The sequence below is a fragment of the Macrobrachium rosenbergii genome, chromosome 3, assembly GCF_040412425.1.
Source record: "Macrobrachium rosenbergii isolate ZJJX-2024 chromosome 3, ASM4041242v1, whole genome shotgun sequence".
In the NCBI taxonomy this organism is placed as follows: domain Eukaryota; kingdom Metazoa; phylum Arthropoda; class Malacostraca; order Decapoda; family Palaemonidae; genus Macrobrachium; species Macrobrachium rosenbergii.
The window spans coordinates 79390272-79409970 of record NC_089743.1 but is presented as its reverse complement, the minus strand read 5'-3'; the positions used below and the strand labels follow the sequence as shown (position 1 = coordinate 79409970).

Here is a 19699-nt window from a genome sequence, read left to right as displayed (position 1 = left end):
ACTTCCAAAAGCATCTAACTCTTTCCACTCTTCCCCTCCTATATCTTCCACATCCAACAGGTCCATCGATTTGGGAATGCTTTCACTACAGACAGCACCTCTAAACTTGCCTCTTTTATTCCAAGACCCATTTGTTCATTAACCAACCCCTTTTCATTTACTTCCCTTACAACAACAATGCATATTCTCCCTAAAGTCGTTGCTCACAAGTTGCCCTCTTCGCTTCTTGTCATTCCGGCCTTTAATGAATCTACTTTGAATCTTCACCATATTATATGTATACATAATATATATATATATATATATATATATATATATATATATATATATATATATATATAGAAATCATCAACACACAATCACGTGTGGAACAGAAATAATTTCTGACTCACGTCGGGATCGAACCCAGGTCTCTCAGGTGGAAAGCAAAGGGCGTTACCCACTACAAGCCATACAAGTCTAAAAGAATTTGGAACCTGAGAGCAACTGCACCTAAGGAATTACCTGGGCAAGCTAACTGTTTGCATACCAGCGAGTTTTCCTCAACTTCCCGACTCAGCAATGACCCAATAGACAACATTTCATTCGAATTATCCCTTCTGAGTGAATAAGATAGAAATCATCAACACACAATCACGTGTGGAACAGAAATAAATTTCTGTCGGGATCGAACGTCAGGGGATCGAACCCAGGTCTCTCAGGTGGAAAGCCAATAGACAGCATTTCATTCGTTACCCACTGAATAAGGAAATCATCAACACACAATCACGTGTGGAACAGAAATAAATTTCATCGAGGATCAAGTCTAAACAAAGTTGGAACCTGAGAGTTGGAACCTGAGCAACTGCGCAAGGAATTACCTGGGCAAGCTAACTGCTTGCATACCAGCGAGTTTTCCCAACTTCCCGACTCAGCAATGACCCAATAGACAACATTTCATTCGAATTATCCCTCTCTGAGAGAATAAGATAGAAATCATCAACACACAATCACGTGTGGAACAGAAATAAATTTCTGACTCACGTCGGATCGAACCCGCGGTCTCTCCAGGTGAAAGCAAGGGCGTTACCCACTGTGATGATAACCCAGGTCTCTGGTGGCATGAGGCGTTACCCACTGGGCCATACAAGTCTAAAAGAACTTGGAACCTGAGAGCAACTGCACCCAAGGGAATTACCTGGGCAAGCTAACTGCTTGCATACCAGCGGATTTCCCCAACTTCCCGACTCAGCAGGCCCAATAGACAACATTTCATTCAATTATCCTTCTGAGTGAATAAGATAGAAATCATCAACACACAATCACGTGTGGAACTGAAATAAATTTCTGACTCGTCAGGATCGAACCCAGGTCTCTCAGGTGGAAAGCAAGGGCGTTGGCCCACTGGGCCATACAAGTCTAAAAGAAGTTGGAACCTGAGAGCAACTGCACCCAGGACCTGGGCAAGCTAACTGTTGCATACCCAAGTTTTCCCCAACTTCCCGACTCAGCAATGACCCAATAGACAACATTTCATTCGAAGTCTTTTAGACTTGTATGGCCCAGTGGGTAACGCCCTTGCTTTCCACCTGAGAGACCTGGGTTCGATCCCGACGTGAGTCAGAAATTTATTTCTGTTCCACACGTGATTGTGTGTTGATGATTTCTATCTTATTCACTCAGAAGGGATAATTCGAATGAAATGTTGTCTATTGGGTCATTGCTGAGTCGGGAAGTTGGGGAAAACTCGCTGGTATGCAAGCAGTTAGCTTGCCCAGGTAATTCCTTGGGTGCAGTTGCTCTCAGGTTCCAACTTCTTTTAGACTTGTATGGCCCAGTGGGTAACGCCCTGCTTTCCACCTGAGAGACCTGGGTTCGATCCCGACGTGAGTCAGAAATTTATTTTTGTTCCACACGTGATTGTGTGTGTTGATGATTTCTATCTTATTCACTCAGAAGGGATAATTCGAATGAAATGTTGTCTATTGGGTCATTGCTGAGTCGGGAAGTTGGGAAAACTCGCTGGTATGCAAGCAGTTAGCTTGCCCAGGTAATTCCTTGGTGCAGTTGCTCTCAGGTTCCAACTTCTTTTAGACTTGTATGGCCCAGTGGGTAACGCCCTTGCTTTCCACCTGAGAGACCTGAGTTCGATCCGTGAGTCATATAATATTGTGGAATAACATATATATTTATATATATATATATATATATATATATATATATATATATATATATATATATATATATATATATGTGTGTGTGTGTGTGTGTGTGTGTGTGTGTGTGTGTGTGCGCGTGCGCGCGCGCCCCTATACAGACAAGGTATTATTGCATACATTTACGTATATATTTCGGCCAATTAGTAAATTTCTAATACTCAAAACTTACGCCCTATGTACAGAAAGCCAGAGACGAGAATGGCAGAAAGGAACTTATGGTAAAGAACAACGGGGGAGGGGGGGTTGAAACCTCACAGGAGGAGGTACAGTGAATGATAATTGTATGTCAACTTAGGTCGAACAAGCATTACAGTCGACGACGAGGAATTGACAGAACTGCAAAAATCCGGGCATGAAGTTACGACTGAAAGAAATTCGGCTGCCGACTCTGGAATCATATGTGTTCGTGGCTTCGTGTAAAATGGGCCATTTGTACGTAATTAGTAAAAAATGCGCCTTAGTTACTTCTGCGCAATCGAGTTTTCCGTACAGCCGCTACAGCGCATATACAAGGCCACCGAAAACAATCTATCTTTTGGTGGTCTCAGTATAATGCTGTATGAGCCGCGGCCCATGAAACTTAACCACGGCCAGGTGGTGGCCTGACCTATATCGTAGCCAGAAGCACGATTATGGCTAACTTTAACCTTAAATCAAATAAAAACTACTGAGGCTAGAGGACTGCAATTTGGTATGTTTGATAATTGGAGGGCAAATGATCAACATACCAATTTTCAGCCCTCTAGCCTTAATACTTAACATCTGAGGCGGACAGAAAACCGGCACAATAGTTTTCTTTTACAGAAAACTAAAAAGCGCTCCACACCTCAGTTAAAAAAAAACGCCGAAGAACATATATACAAATATACATTAACTTTCGTACAAGATTAGTTTCGCCAACTTACTGTATGTTTTTCAGTATGTTATTATTTTTAATATTTTAGGTTTTTGTAAAAGAAAACTACTGTGCCGGCTTTGTCTGTCGGCACTCGTTCTGTCTGCACTTTTTTCTGTCCGCCCTCAGATCTTAAAAGCTACTGAGGCTAGAGGGCTGAAAATTGGTATGTTGATCATCCAACATCCAATCATCAAACATACCAAATAGCAGCCCTCTAGCCTCAGTAGTTTTTCTTTTATTTAAGGTTAAAGTTAGCCATAATCGTGCGTCTGGCAACGATATAGGATAGGCCACCACCGGCCCGTGGTTCAAGTTCCATGGGAGGCAGCTCGTATAGCATTACACCGAGACCACAGAAAGATAGACCTATTTTCGGTGTCCTGGATTATACGCTGTAGCGGCTGTACAGAAAACTCGATTGCCCCGAATTAAACTTTGGTGTTTTTTACTTTTATTATTTTCTGCATTTGTCATTCCGTACTGCGTCCAAGGCCACGTGGCATTCCGCCTTTAAAACAAGAATTGCAGCTTCGATAATGATAATCACAGCACAGCCATCAAGCTTTTTGGTTCGGTTAGCCTGTCTGTTGGTCTCTTAGCATTCATCCGTATTCCAGATAATTTCCAGAATGATGGGAATGTGTGTACATTCCACTGAAATAAACAGTAGCAGGTTTGGGCGAAGCCAACAGTTTCAAAAAATTATTATTATTATATTATTATTATTATTATTATTTTAGTTGTTATTTTTTAAAGTGGTGTTTGCTATACTTCTTCATGAAACATCTTTACATATCATAACATTTTGAAACCATTAACAGAATAATTATACGAACGCCTAACCATAATAAAAACACCGTAAACTTTATGAATTCAACGCATAAAAATGCAAATTAAGAAAAATACACAAAAACTGTAGTTTCTGGAAATTTGGAAATACAAATTAAACAAAATGCTATGTTTTACAGTCTACTTTGAGCAAATCGCAAATTTTCTTTCATTCTTTAAAATATATTTCACAAACATCGAAAGTTCTCGTCTTCATGTATAACCTTCCGCCATTTCTGTTAAATTCCACTGCCACTTTTGCCAATACAATTTCTATCAGTCTTCCTTCCTTCCCAATTCCAATTGCTACTCTTGGTCTGCTATTAGTTTCTGCTATGTATCGTAGCTTTATTACGGCATTTACTTAGCCCCTCTTCTTTTCCCATAGCTGCTACCCCTCCAATAATAATAAAAAAAGTTAAAATTTAAAAAAAATAAAACAAAAAAACAAACAGGAGCGTTCGGAGACCTTAAACTTCTTCCAATACTGAGCAATTTCCCCCTCCTAAATGACCCTTTCCCCAAAAAGTTACATTTTTGTCTCTCTCAAAACCTAATCAGCTGTAGGAGTCACGAGGCTTACCTACAGCAAGATTTTCGCAAAAACCCAAAAGGAATTTTTTGCGTAATCAGCCGACGAAAAAACAAACAAAACCTACTTAATCAAAACATAACCCTTACCTTCCCCAACCCAAGAAAGGTTTTCCCCATTTCTTTATTTCCACTCGGTAAAGAAACGCGGACGAAATATTCGCCACGTCCCCCTCCACCTTGAATTTCTTTTTCTCCCCTTTTCTCGTTTCTTTCCAAACTTCAATGCCTGGGAAAAGTTCGGTGTTTCTCTAGCCATTATCTTACATTAGTTCCTTCCACGTTGCCTTCCTCCATTTCTCAAGGGACTTCTTTTCTCAATGCGAAGATCATGAAAATGTTGCGGCTTTTAAATGTCCAAGTTCTGCTAAAAAAACACACACACAAATACTAAATATATATATATATATATATATATATATATATATATATATATATATATATATATATATATATATACATATATTTACCATAAATTTTACTTTTGGAGGGTGGCTTCATTAGGGCACAACGTCTGGTTTCTCAGCAAGTTTTTATGGGTGAGGTTACTAGACCCACGCCCCTTTCTTGCCCAAGCAATCAAAGGTCCTTATTTACAGCTGGGCAGACTTCTAGACGATAGGACCGGAGGGATCCTGTGAGCCCACATTACACAACTCAGCCACACATTCCAAAATATGCCTCATAGCCCCTCCCAGAGATGGGCAAGGCTGCAAAGACCAACTTCCAAAGGTAGTCAAACGCGCAGAAGACAATTCCCATCCTACAAGGAACAACCTTCAAAAGTGAACAAGGCTGTAGATAACAATTTTCATCCTACAAGAAAAAGCCAGAACTCTCCTTAAGACATAAACAATAATAAACCTTCCTTTTGAAGAGATTAAGTTGAAAGAGTTACAAATTATTGGTAGAAGTAGGGAATTTATTCTATTAGAGGCAAACATTCTGACAATATTTTTCAATATGCTTAACACTTGGCTTTCTACTCACTATGCAAGACTTTGAAGACTGACTTCTTTAAGGACAAGAGTACTATGGTTACATTTATTAAGATCGTCTTTAAAACACTGCCAAAAATAATATCAGTAATCCAAGAACTTTTTAAAGATGAAAAAATGCAGACGCATAAATTGTCCCTTGTAAAGACTGCCAACTAACACCTAACAATCAGGAAGAAGCTGTCGACAAAGGTTTATAGAACATATGTTGTAAGAGATGTGGCTGAAATTAATGCATTTTTGTATATTTCTAAATTCACTCAACTGATAGGGAAATACAAGTTACTTATCCAATCAAAGAAAAACAGAAAACTGAGATTGTTTACAGCACTGTCATAAACTCGGTCGAAAACAATGAACTTGAATGATGGTTTTTACAAATCAAGAAGTTTAGCTTAGATAAAAATCTGGCAGCAACTGGCATGGCATGAGCTACCATCCTCATGGTAACTGACAGAGTAACAAAAGATCCATTCTAACATACAAAAATAATAGATAACTTAGAAGCTAAGTACTGAGCAATCTTTACGAAACACACAGGAAAAACACATATGGGTCCATACCATCACATGCATCAAGTTCAAACGAATGATCCTTAATTTAAGGGACTGATTAACTTAACTAATAAGTTTAGCAAAGGGAAAACACGATGAATGCACAATGAGTAATTGAGATGGTGCGTGACACAGCCACTTGGATAGATAATGGAACTTCTGTTGAATCTACACCAACTACTGCAGATCTGAGAGTAGTTGCCATTTACATTGCCGAGCTTTATATAAAATATTCTTTTTTAAAGCACCACTGTAACGTTTTCAGCTGAAGCAAAAACTCTGAGCCACACTCTTAGTTAGGCATAATTATTCCGTTTCAAATCAGATCTTTTCCTTGTCTACAATCACCAGTGAACCAGGATCTGTCTTGATACAATAGTTGAACAACCAAGCCGGAATTCACATATCAATCATATTGGTGCACCTTTTTAAAAGAACAACATACTCAACTTCCTTATACACTTGTGACCAATTTAAAAGTGAAAGTGTGAGAGCTCACTAAAAAATGCTATTCTAGTCTGCTTGAGATAGCACGCCATTCAGTCATAACTTGCTCAGTATCAATTCCTAAAGACGTTAGAGCATGACCAGAATTTGCAGCTGAAGGACCAATCAAGCTTGTTACAACACCAGGGGAATCACTGAATACTGGGTCCACGCAATTACCAGACACGTGTGTGGCTTCATTTATGGTTTGCCCACAGCCTGATTCAGAAGCAAATCAGCTGGGGTGGGGGGACAGAATTCAACCATTATTATGGTGAGCATTGAAATCACCGTCGTATAAACAATTTTATATTTGTAAATACAACAGAAGATTTTGCATGCTTTTTATCATGCTTTTCAGCCATAAAATGAAATATGAGATTAGAAAGTATATTAACCAGAAGCAAAAATTGTCTTAAAATGAAAAATGTAAATAGTTAAAACGGAAGGCAAAACGTCTGAATTGCCCTATTCAACTATTTACATTATTAATCTTTAGGAATGTTTTCTCTTCTGCTTAATTTACTTTCTCACTACTTCCATGCTTCATTTTACAGGCGAAGCAACATGCTGCAAACCTTGCGAAAGCTCCTGTTACTACAATTACAAATATACAATTGTATATACAACTGTGGATATTATAACCATAAAAAACTGTACGTATCGTTCTGTTTGCGACACTGGTATTCCTAATAAACCAAAGAAACCTATCTATAATCATCGTGTAACCTAGAGATGGTGATAAAAAAACACGTAAGAAGAGTATAACCCAAGTTCGGATGGCGACAGATGGAACTCAAAAGCTGTAATTGTCTCGTGAAAGCCACATTCATATCGGGACTTATGAGCATGAGGGCACTCATTCTTTTTATACAATGCCATCTCCCTCGCCCTTTTATTGGCATTACGTTTAAAACATACTGGTCTCTTGAAGCCTCGAAAGAGCTCAGCTGACAGTTTTATTTGAGAAGCCAAAGCTTCTGTACATTATTAAATATCTTACTGCCTAGGAGCAACTACAATGGCTCTTATATCATCATATTGTCTACGGATATTACTGTACATCAAACGATTCAGCTGTTCACTATAACGCAAAACCCAAGATTTCCCTAAAGATATTTAGTGAGTATAAGAGTAAAAAGGAATTATAAAAATAGTTACACCACACTTTAAAAAACCTTAATAATACTGTTAACAACAGCAATGTAAACAGCAACACAACAGTAAATAAATAAAAGGTAACCAAGGTCCTCACATGAGGTAGAACATGTAATCAATCGACCAATACATATATATATATATATATATATATATATATATGTATATGTGTGTGTGTGTGTGTGTGTGTGTGTGTGTGTGTGTGTGTGTGTGTGTGTGTGTGTGTGCGCGCGCGCGCGTGTGTGTGGACAAGGGAAACTAATTAATTTCAACAAAGTTCTTGATTTCCAACGTTTCGTAATATTTCCGCATTACATCCTCATGGAATCTGAAATAATATGTGAATTACTCTAAAAATTACTGTAAGAAATGTAATAATCACAGAAAATAAAATTCATAAAGTACAGCACATAAAAAACAGCACAACAAAGATCACTAATCAACCTCATGCGACAAGAGCAGAAGACAGAATGCTCAAAAAAAAAAAAAAGTTAACTCGGGGGGTACTACTTATCTCATAAACAGTGACTCAAGTATAGGCAGTTCGTAAGGATTTGTCACTTGACAATGTTAAGTTTATTGTGGAAAAAGAGGTGAATAATTAATTGTCTTCTGAAGACTTTCTTGTTACTAGGCATAATGGTTCTTTCAATACTCTATTTCCAGAAAGAAGACTTTTGCTAGTTTAAGAACCAATACTATAGTTCTTGCTTATACAATTTTGAACTTAACTCTACATAATCTCCTCCACAAAGCGTGTGTTATTACATCAAACTGGCAAACCTCCATTAAGAAATTAATTTCCTTTCAGAATGTATTATGAATAACTGCTTCCTGCAGACTATTTAACAAAAACTTCGTATTTTTCTGAATAAACAGTTCACTAATATCAGCAAACCTCCTACAGTGCTGAAATTAGCTTCTATGCCCATTTCCCTTCTTTCTCGTTGACTTTTAGAAAATGTTTTTTTTAAAATTGTCCACAATCATTATGATGCTACTAATCTCAAGTGAATTCCAAAAAATCCATTAACGATATGTTCCTTTTTTAACTTCCAACATGGTTTACAAGTATACTCACCCTAAGAACAACTTTGAGACTTATGTTGGATCAACAAGGAGGTTACCTAGGGTTAGAAGCGATTACTGGTTATAAGATCTCCAATCCCAAACATTCTTATATTAGAAATCATTCTAAAAATTGTAAAACTTACTGAAATATATGATTCAGCATAATAAGTCAAGCGACAAATCCTCACAAACTGCTTATACTGAGTCCCCATGTATGAAACAACTATTCCCCCAATTAAATACCAAGACCTCTTCCATTCAACTTTACCCGAGTTAACTTTTTCTTCAAACATTCTGTCTTCTGCTCTCGTCATATAAGGGTGCTAGCGGTCTTTGTTTTGTACTGTACTTTATGAACCTTATTTTTTTTTATTTTTATATTTAAAATAATCTTTAGAGTAATTCATTCATTTAACAGATTCCCTGAAATGTAACACGGAAAAATTACATAACGTTGGAAATAAAAATATGTTGAAGTTAGTTTTCCCTGGCCTACCCTTTTATATCATAAATTATATATATAAATATATATATATATATATATATATATATATATATATATATATATATATATATATATATATATATATATTTGTGTGTGAGAGAGAGAGAGAGAGAGAGAGAGAGACGACGCATGATCCAATTTTAAAGCCGCAGGTAGGGATGCCAAAGAAAGGTGAAATTTTATTGGCTAATTTCAACTTTCATAATGGTAAGCGTTACGGTACACTGAATGTTGCTTGGCGACGTTACTCATCGATCAATGAATCTGCAGGTTCCGGACTGATCAAAATTTCCCCGAGCCTATTCGAATGAGGACGGACTGGATACGAAATGCTTTGTCAAATGAAGCCTGATGGTACAATACAGCCCTGCATGCTTATCAGTCCCACGATCGGAGGAAAAATAAATGAGGGAGTAAGGAAAATGAGAGGGCAAAATGCTACCAAAATGGGGAACACTTGCTGCATAACGTGCAATCAAATACTCATTCCTTTATTCTGCAGTGTCGGCTGTTTCTTTTTGGGCAGGCCTAATTAATAAGAGAACAATAGTTTTTTGTTGATTATCATTAGCAAATTACTCCTGTTTTCTTATTCTTTTGCTGGGTCCCTTCTCCATCATCACTGCAACCAACGCTCAGGAGCCTCTGTGAAATTCTAGCAATCCCGTCTTTTTCCAGTCCTTTCATTCTTAGCCTCACTCATCTCCAGCCTCCCTTCTCATTATTCTCCTACCATAACTACAAGGAGCCTCTCCATCTCTAAGCACTGTATCAATTACTGTTTCCAGCCTAGTGAGAATAAGCATACTGAACACTGCCATCACAACCGCCGCAAGTGCAGTTCCTCTATAGTTACCACATTCCGTCAGTCACCTTCTTTAGTACCTTTGCTATGACTTCTAATTCAAGAACATCAAGCTTCATTTCCTTATTCTATATTCTGCAAAACAGTCTAGTTAGTATAAGAGGTGCAACTGCAGTTTCAGCTAAAATCATTTCATCTGTGATTACTTCATTAACTGGAGTTTTCCATCTCCACTTGCGGTATGTCAATCAAATTAACTCTTCATATCTCATATTCACGACCCCGCAAAAATGATCTGCCAGCATTGTCTTCCTTCTTCTGATGTTATTGCTGACCCGTCCCTCCTTTCGACAGGTGTTTTCCTCTCCTCAGATTTAACGTCAGAAAAATTGTGAAGTGGGTATATATATATATATAAATAGATATATATCAATTATCTATATATATACTATGTGTATATGTGTATATATATAATGTATAATATATGTATATGTATATATAATTGATATATATATATACATTATATACATATACATATATATATATATATATATATATATATAATATATATATATATATATATATATATATATATATATATATATATATATATATATATATATATATATAGTGTGCATGTAGGTAGGTAGGTAGGTAATAGATAAATAAGAGAAAGCTAGATATCAACAAAAATAAAGCAGGGTTGAGTGAGAAATGGTACCATGAAGGGAAATTACCAAAGTTTCATAAGTGGAGAAGAGGCTTGGAAAGGTCCTTTGCACCACCACAGGAAGAACAGTATGTGATAGCGTCAGCTGGGGTTCTGTGGGCACCAGAAGAGTTACAAAATACAGACCTACTTGGATGATGAACATGAAAAGGGGGAAAGAGAGAGAGAGAGAGAGAGAGAGAGAGAGAGAGAGAGAGAGAGAGAGAGAGAGAGAGAGAGAGAGAGAGAGAGAGAACTTCTCCCATAAAACGAAGGGGCCCAGTTTAGATTCCTGGATGACACCTCGTAACCCCAATGTGCCTTAGGAGTAAAGCCGGCATTGGCATAACTAGACGGACGTATGTTGAAAAAAAAAAAATGACTAGCAACCTCGTTTTATAAGAACTGCTAAAAACCAGAACTCAACACTTTGGCGCCACTCCCTCTTGGGAGAAAAGGAGGATGGTTAATAAACATAGAAACATACATGTGTGTGTGTGCGTGGGAGAGAGAGAGAGAGAGAGAGAGAGAGAGAGAGAGAGAGAGAGAGAGAGAGAGAGAGAATCGGCATCAGCCCTCTCCCGTTAATTTCCATTCCAACCAGGCTGCATCAACAAAAGAAGGATTTATTTTGCCATGGCGATAAAAAGCTAACACAGACAACACACCAACAACAATATTCTCTATTTTTTCGCAAAAGATAAATAACTTAATCCGATATTCTGTCACAATGGGATTTTTGCAACGACTATCGCGCAAAATTGGCAAACGCACAGAGTTTACCTATCTGTCGAAATCGCTCCAAAAACAGAGATCACACGGTATTCAAATTATGTGTTGACATTTCGCTGTGTATCAGATGGGTGTTATTGTCATCCTCATTAAGAATGCAAACATATGTAACAGAAGCAGCACACATCGATATTAGATTTGGCCCATTAGCATGATTTATGATAATGGAAAAACTTTGTTATTCATTATCGTTAATAAGGCCAACTTGTAACACCAACGTTCTTAATATAATTTTTCCAACTAATATTGCCAGCTGCTTTAACAATGTGCATCTCTCTATTATTTCATTGTGTGATAATGATGGCCTACCCTTATGCAAGTACAGTAATGAATGTAACTTAGTTGGAGCTTCGGAGCGGCACGAAACGTCCACAGGGACGGGACTTATCGTCGCAACTCTCTTATGTGTTACCGCTATTTTTGACTAAAAATAATGGTTACTCGTGAATTCTTACTCAAAAGAATATCTCCTAACTACGTAAAATATGGATAATCTTACTTTACAAACCCTTTTCGAAAGAACCCTTGCTTCTAAGCTAAAACACTGGCTTTCAAGCAAACACCTCATAAATAATGGAAAAAATTAATTCCTATGAGAAAACCCTGATTTTGTAAGAGAAAAAATTTTGATAAAATAAACTTAAAACTCCTACTCAAAAAAATCATAAGCATTATACTTTCCAGAAAAAATACTATACAAGAGGAGAAAATACTCCTGGGAATAAAATGGATATTTCTTAAAATAAATATTTTAGTTTGAAATATAAACAAGTAAAAAATGCGCCGAAGTTTCATCGGCACAACCGAGTTTTCTGTACAAACACTACAGTGTATAATCAAGGCCACCGAAAACAGATCTATCTTTCGGTGGTCTCGTTATAGTGTTGTAAGAGCCGCGGCACACAAAACTTTAACCCACGGCCCGGTGGTGGTCTATTCTATATCGTTGCCAGAAGCAAGATTATGATTAACTTTAACCTTAAATAAAATAAAAACTACTGAGGTTAGAGGGCTGAATTTTGGTAAGTTTGATGATTGTAGGGTGGATGATCAATATTCCAATTTGTAGCTCTCTAGCCTCAGTAGTTTCTAAGATCTGAGGGCGGACAGAAAAAGTGCGGACAGAAAAAGTGCGGACAGAAAAAAGCCGGGACGGACAGACAAAGCCGGCACAATAGTTTTCTCTTACAGAAAACCAAAAGCAATTCTTTTAAAGGATAAAAAGCCTTAAACTAACATGCTCTAAAAGATGTTAAAAATACTACAGTATGTGTAAGTTATTAATACCTTCCTTACAAGCCAAGCAGCAACAGAGTTAAAAAAGCAGGATGTGAAAAATTCCCCTGGCCCCAACATAGAAAGCAGCTCACTGCAGAAGAAGTAATACGTGAAGTAATGAATAAATGATAAAAGCGAATTTGAAACGAGACGCAAAAGCTAAATATGGTCGAAAAATACCCTGTATATAAGATACATAACAAACTACGACAGAAAAACAATCGCAGAAATTCTAACGATTCAACTGCATGATTAAGATTATTCCATTATTTGGTCAAGGAAAGAATAAAACAACCAGAAAACAGCCTGGTATTGGAATTCATATGGGTCAAGGCAAGAGTGCTAGAATCAACAGTGAACTTACACCATTTCACCGAATTACATTCGTAACCAATGTGCGCTACGAGACGGCACAGCAAAACTTCCCTTAATACAAGTTGTTTGAATGATTTCAGAACGATTAAAGGCAAAGATATCAAATCTGTTACCATTCCATGCTATTTGTCTTGTTCTTCATTGGATGGGTGGGGTAGAGCTCGGCTAGCACGCTGTTGGCCCAGCGTTCGACTCCTCCGACCGGCCAATGAAGAATAAGAGGAATTTATTTCTGGTGATAGAAATTCATTTTCGTCATAATGTGGTTTGGATTCCACAATAAGTTGTAGGTCCTGTTGCTAGGTAACCAGTTGTGTTCTTAGCCACGTAAAATCCAATCTAATACTTCGGGCCAGCCCTAGGAGAGCTGTTAATCAACTCAGTGGTCTGTTTAAACTAAGATATACTTAACTTCTCTCTGTCAACCTTCTAGAGAACACTTTCAAGATAAAAATACCAACGAAAAAATGTTTTTTTTTATTACGTATAGAAATAAGAATTAACCATAATGACTAAAAATGTAATGAAATGGCAAAATCATTGATGTAAATTACCAACGAACAATTAAGATTATACATAACAAAGAAAAGAAATTAATCCGAAAATAACTAAACTATGGTACAAGTCCATAACACATACAAAGGATCTGAAGCCGAAATTTAGTAACATGAAGAGTAGTGTGATAATAAACAATTATACCAAGTAAAATGGACATGGATAACAAAAATGGAAACACACCTATATTTGAAAAGTAGAGAAAAAACATAACACAACCAAATGAATTAATGCAAAAAAAAAAATGACCTAATGACTCAACGTACAAGTAGCAAATAAAAACTAGAAATGGCAATCAGATATCACAAACTTCAGCCATACCCATTAACAGTGTCATCAGAAAATTGTGGTACGAATACAAGAATGGCGTTAGCCACAGTTTCCAGAATACTTTGTCGTTTACGTTTTCTTATATGATCAGCAGGAAACTGCCTTTTTATTTAATTACAAATAATTAACGACAATTTAAAACGAAGAAAGTGAAAATCTTATATCACGAACAACATTCAACAGAAAATTTTAAATACAAAACGTAAAATACGGTTCCTTAGTTTTCGAGTAATTCAGCTAAAAGACAGGTAAATAATATTAAGAAGACAATCTCCTTAGCAAAGATAACGATAAGCAGAAGTGAAAAAACACGATGCAGAAACGAGAAAATAAAAAGAAAACGTAAAAGACAAATAAAAGATCAGATCCGCTGAACGAAATTATTAATAACTAAACAAAAATAGAGGGAAATTAAATTAATTCTTCGCGAACGGGACTTGCCTATAAAAAGGAGCATTTAAACTGTGTTTCCACTCCAGTGATTTCGCTGTGAATGTCACTCAAATTAACACTAATAAACGACCCTCGTGCTACGCTCCCCTCCATGATAAAAGTGCGAACTCATTTCTATATCTCTATTCTCCTCTCATTTATATATATATATATATATATATATATATAATATATATTACATTTATATGTATATATCATACTGTATATGTATATATATATATATATATATATATATATATATATGTATATATCTATATATATATACATATATATATATATATATATATATATATATATATATATATATATATATATATATATATATATATATATATATACGCATACATATATATATGTGTGTGTGTTTGTGCCTAAAGCCATAAAGAACATTAAGTAGGTGTAAGATATTTGTACCTTGCAAATATCTTACACCTACTTAGTAGTCGGAATTATAACTGATAAGTTATAAAAATTAATATAAGTTGTAGAAAACGAGCTCTGTTAACTAAGAAAACAAGGACCACCATCGTTGTAGTTACTTGATAATTAAAAAAAAGATGCCATTTTTATTGTAAACAAAGATAAAAGTGAAAATAATACTGAAAATAAAGAATTGACGGCAAATGAATATGAAGAAGATGAAAAATATATCTCCGCTGTGAAACTGGAATGGGATTTAATGTGAAGTTTTAACCAGTGGCATCATATGCAATGTATTGTGAAACAGTTGAAATGGTTCTGCATGTGACATCATCATAGTGGATAATGGACAGCCTTCCTCTTTAGAAACAAGTACACAGAAGAAAAATTTGATGAGATTGCATTCACTCCTGAGCTAAGATCAACACGATGTAGAAGGTCACTGAAAAATTCATTAAGCTGAATTTATGGAAAATCGTTTAAAAATCTCAGGTAGCACTAAGCAGATAAATAAGAATAAAGCAGAATACGTTATTTTTAAAGCCTAACGACCAACCGCGAAAGCCACAGACCAGAAGTTCCACACAAGTGAATTGGGAAATTCCAATATTGTACAAAGCTGGCAAAAAATGGACACTTCCTAATGGAATTTTCCAACGAAGCAGCAGGTTGCAAAAAATAAAATCAAGGGTAAAGGTGAAGAAATAAAACATTTAAGCTGACGAAAAACAATGAGAAATATAAATCAAAGATTATGATGCTAAATGTCTCAAAAAATGAGGAAAAGAGGAAATCACGGAATATATATAATGTAAGATCCCATAGTTAAAAATGTGGTTCAATTTGAAAATTACTTCAAATGTTGCTAAACTGAAATCTAAAATCAACCGGGGTGGGGGATTAACCCATAAAATATACACCACAGATAAGAAGAAATATTGGAATACGTGACAAAATGCTATATGAACATACCGTACCAATGAAAACAACAGATTTAATGCAATACATAGTTCCAAATACCAGACCTTCAAGCATCGTTGTTCTGATGAGACTTGTGTGTATTTTGTCACAGTCCTCACAACATAACAGGATAAAGAGACATTTGGTTGAAGATTCTTTTTTCAACCCCTATTATCATTCTTTTCTAAAACTGTTTGCTCACTTCCTATAGATAACACTGGAAGTACTAAGAAGAAACAGGAATAAATAATAAAAATGATCATGAAGAGCAACAGCAAAATAATTTACTGCACTCTAAGTAAAATCGTACAACAAAAATCAGATTGCTAATGAAGAAATATGAAAGCACGGAAAGTTAATGGAGATGCAACAAAAATAGAAAAAACCACCTTCGAATACAAAGAAATCGGACTATTCAATAACATGTCCCAATAAACAAAAATGATGATAAAACTTAAAAGTAGTAACGAAACCAAAAGACGCAATCAAAGACTCTTATGACAGAAGAACGTTATTTAATAAAACTGTAAATTGAAAACGACAAACAGATGGGTTGCGCAGGATGCAGCAAATGAGGGCCAACTGGACGGTGTCCATAAATAAACCTGGACATATAAATATGAATATATAAAAATAAATATCAATATGAAGAGTTAAGAACCGTGGCAATATCGTCACTAAACACCCAATGCGCAGCGGCAGCTAACTGTGCCATCGCGGCTGTCCCCAGAAGTCACAATGAGTAGCAAAGTTACTTGAATTCCTGTTGTTATTATGCCCAAAGACATCTTTTCCTTAGTAACTAGGACAAAATAAAGGCTGTGCGCCTTAAATATGTTTTGTTAAATGCCTTAAAAAATTCGCTCCCATAAGGTCTCCAATAGCTATAGTGCCCTTACACAAGTGGGATGATATCATTATCACAAAATGTAATAAAGACGGGAAGATTATGCATGTAGATAGACATATAATAATAAGGGTAAAGAATTATTCAGTGATGACGAAATCTATGAAAAATTAACAAAAGAACCCCCAAAAATATCAGTCCACAGTTAATAAGAATTTGTAGGAGATGACACGACAGAGACTGTTTTACTTGGCATCATTCAAGATAATCAACCCTTCTCTCTCCTGCTTCTATGGTCTCCTATAATGGAATTCCCCTACGCCCAAAACTTCCAGCAAAGGATTTCATTCATGCAAAAATTATCCACTTGGATGGCAGATTTATTAGGTCCCTTTTAGGGACCTACTCTTCCTTCCACGTATGAGAAGATTTCACACATAAATTTAATGTCCGTTTGAATATGACAGAATGTAAAATTTCGGCCAAAGGTCAAGCGCTGGGACCTGTGAGGTCATTCGCAGCTGAAATGGAAATTGAGAATAGGAAAGTTTTAAAGGTGTAACAGGAGGAAAAGCTCGCAGTTGCATTATGGAACAATTGTTAGGAGAGGGGGAACGTAAGAGGGAAGAAAGGGATTATGAATGGAAGTACAGTAAAAGGAATGAAAGGGGTTGCAGCTGGGGGTCGAAGGACGGCGCAAAGAACCTTCAGTAATGCCAACAGTGCACCGCATGAGGTGCACTAACGGCACTATACCCATACGGGAAATATCCGCTTAAACAACAACAAAACCTGCTTAGTTTAGACACGAAATCGTTTTTTTACCCTAAGTCCCGATATCCTAAAAACTAACCATAGAATCTTCTTGAAAATAATCTCAATATGTTTACCACTCCCAGAATACATACGCAATATCCTTGAACTATCCTAACCTAACCCAACCTAACCTAACCTAACCTAGAGGCACGGCAAAAAAAAAAAAAAAAAAAAAAAAACGAGGCGCCCACTCGTCTGGCCGAACCATAATACAGTTGGGGAATATGCGTCCCGATCGCCGATGTGCTCCCTAAGTAGGAAATTACAGTCATTTGAAGAAAATTTTCCTCTTAGTATTTATATAAAGTCAAAATTAATTAACTTACGAGTGACCCAGCAATGTTTTCTTCTTAAAATGGTAACTTGTATAAACAAAATAAAGGCTGTATTATGGGCGGGACCCCTCACCCCTCTCTTCTAGGGAATTTTTACATGGAATATTCTGAAACTGAGGTTTCGTCGTCTATCAAATCTCGTAAAATGACCTGCCTCAGATACGTGGAATATATTTTTACATTCTTTGACAATATGCTTGCTTGGGAGATTCCAGTGAATTTTAACAGGAATAATTATGGCAGTGCCAACCATTTAAATGTGAACAAAAAAAAAAAGGAAACTATCATTCTTTTATTTGTTAATCAAAAGAGAACAAACAAAATCTGCCTGCACTTTACAGAGAAAGCCTTCACTTCATAAGTTATTTTGAAGTTTCAGAAGAGTTCATGGTTGTCTGCAACCAATTTCTTAAGAAGAATATTCAATAGGTCAGCGTCTCAGTTACTCCATCAAGCATACATTACCGAGAAGGTTTCAACACAACAAACAAAATATGCTACAGAGGCTCCATAAATAACAAACGAAAAAGATTTCAACGGTAAAATAAATGTTCATTACCTTGATAGCGTCAAACAAGTAAATGAACATCTAAAACCCCTAAATCTATCGGAAGTTCGTATATTACTGCATATTTTAACAAGAGAAAAAGAGCTGATGCCGATTTCTGTAAAATCCCAAGCAATAAGTGAAATTATGTCGAGGAGATTAGTTTGCCCAACACACAAACTGATAAGGCATGAACGATCAGAAAGACATGGTTCAGCGACCTCGGGGTTTTTGTACATATGAAGGAGACTGGTCATTACATAAATGGAAGTGAGGCTGAGCTGTTATTTTTTCAACTGAAGTGAGGCTGAGCTATTTTTCAAAAGTAACTGACCGTACAAAAGGAAGAATCTGGAATCCGCCATGATCATTAAAAGAGGGAGTATAAATCGACCAGTACACTCCTTAAGATCCATTCTTAAGCAAATATTCCAGCGGGAACGCACACCCGACTCGACCCCAGTGGGACGCAAAAAATCGAACGACTGGCTCCTGTCATCAGAAGACAATACCATTTTAATCCCACCAACGCAACTTCATTGTTCTACACCAGCACATTGTGTATTAATACTCCTGTCACCAGCAGTCCAAAATCAACATAATGATTTTGCCGTGTTAACAGTGACATATGGGTCTTTTAAATTTCAAAGAATAGTGTTGAATTACAGTAAAATGGACATGTATATATATATATATATATATATATATATATATATATATATATATATATATATATATATATATATATATATATATATATATATATATATATATATATATATATATATTATTATAGAAAATGAATTATTTATGAACCTTATTCATAGGGAACAAGCCCACAAAGGCCACTGACTTAAAATTTAGGCTTTCAAAGAATATGGTGTCCATTAGAAAGAGGTAATAGAAAGTGCTGGGAAATAAACTTGTGTACCCAGGTTTGCGTGGGTAACGAGGTGCGCATCCACTATACTAATTCTACTTGTGTGAACTAATTCTCAAGGTATACTGAATTGGATAACAAACTATATTTATGGGATAATATTTGTAAATATAAAAATCACCCATAATATATATATATATATATATATATGTATATGACAAATATATATATATATATATATATATACATATATATATATATATATATATATATATATATATATATATATATATATATATATATATATATA

The 19699-nt window shown here is 36.0% G+C and overlaps 1 protein-coding gene across 1 annotated transcript in view; it reads right to left on the bottom strand.

Annotated features, from left to right (window-relative positions):
• LOC136851610 (atrial natriuretic peptide receptor 1-like) overlaps positions 1–19699 on the bottom strand; it is a 524376-nt gene that overhangs the window by 486527 nt on the left and 18150 nt on the right. The window lies entirely within an intron of this gene.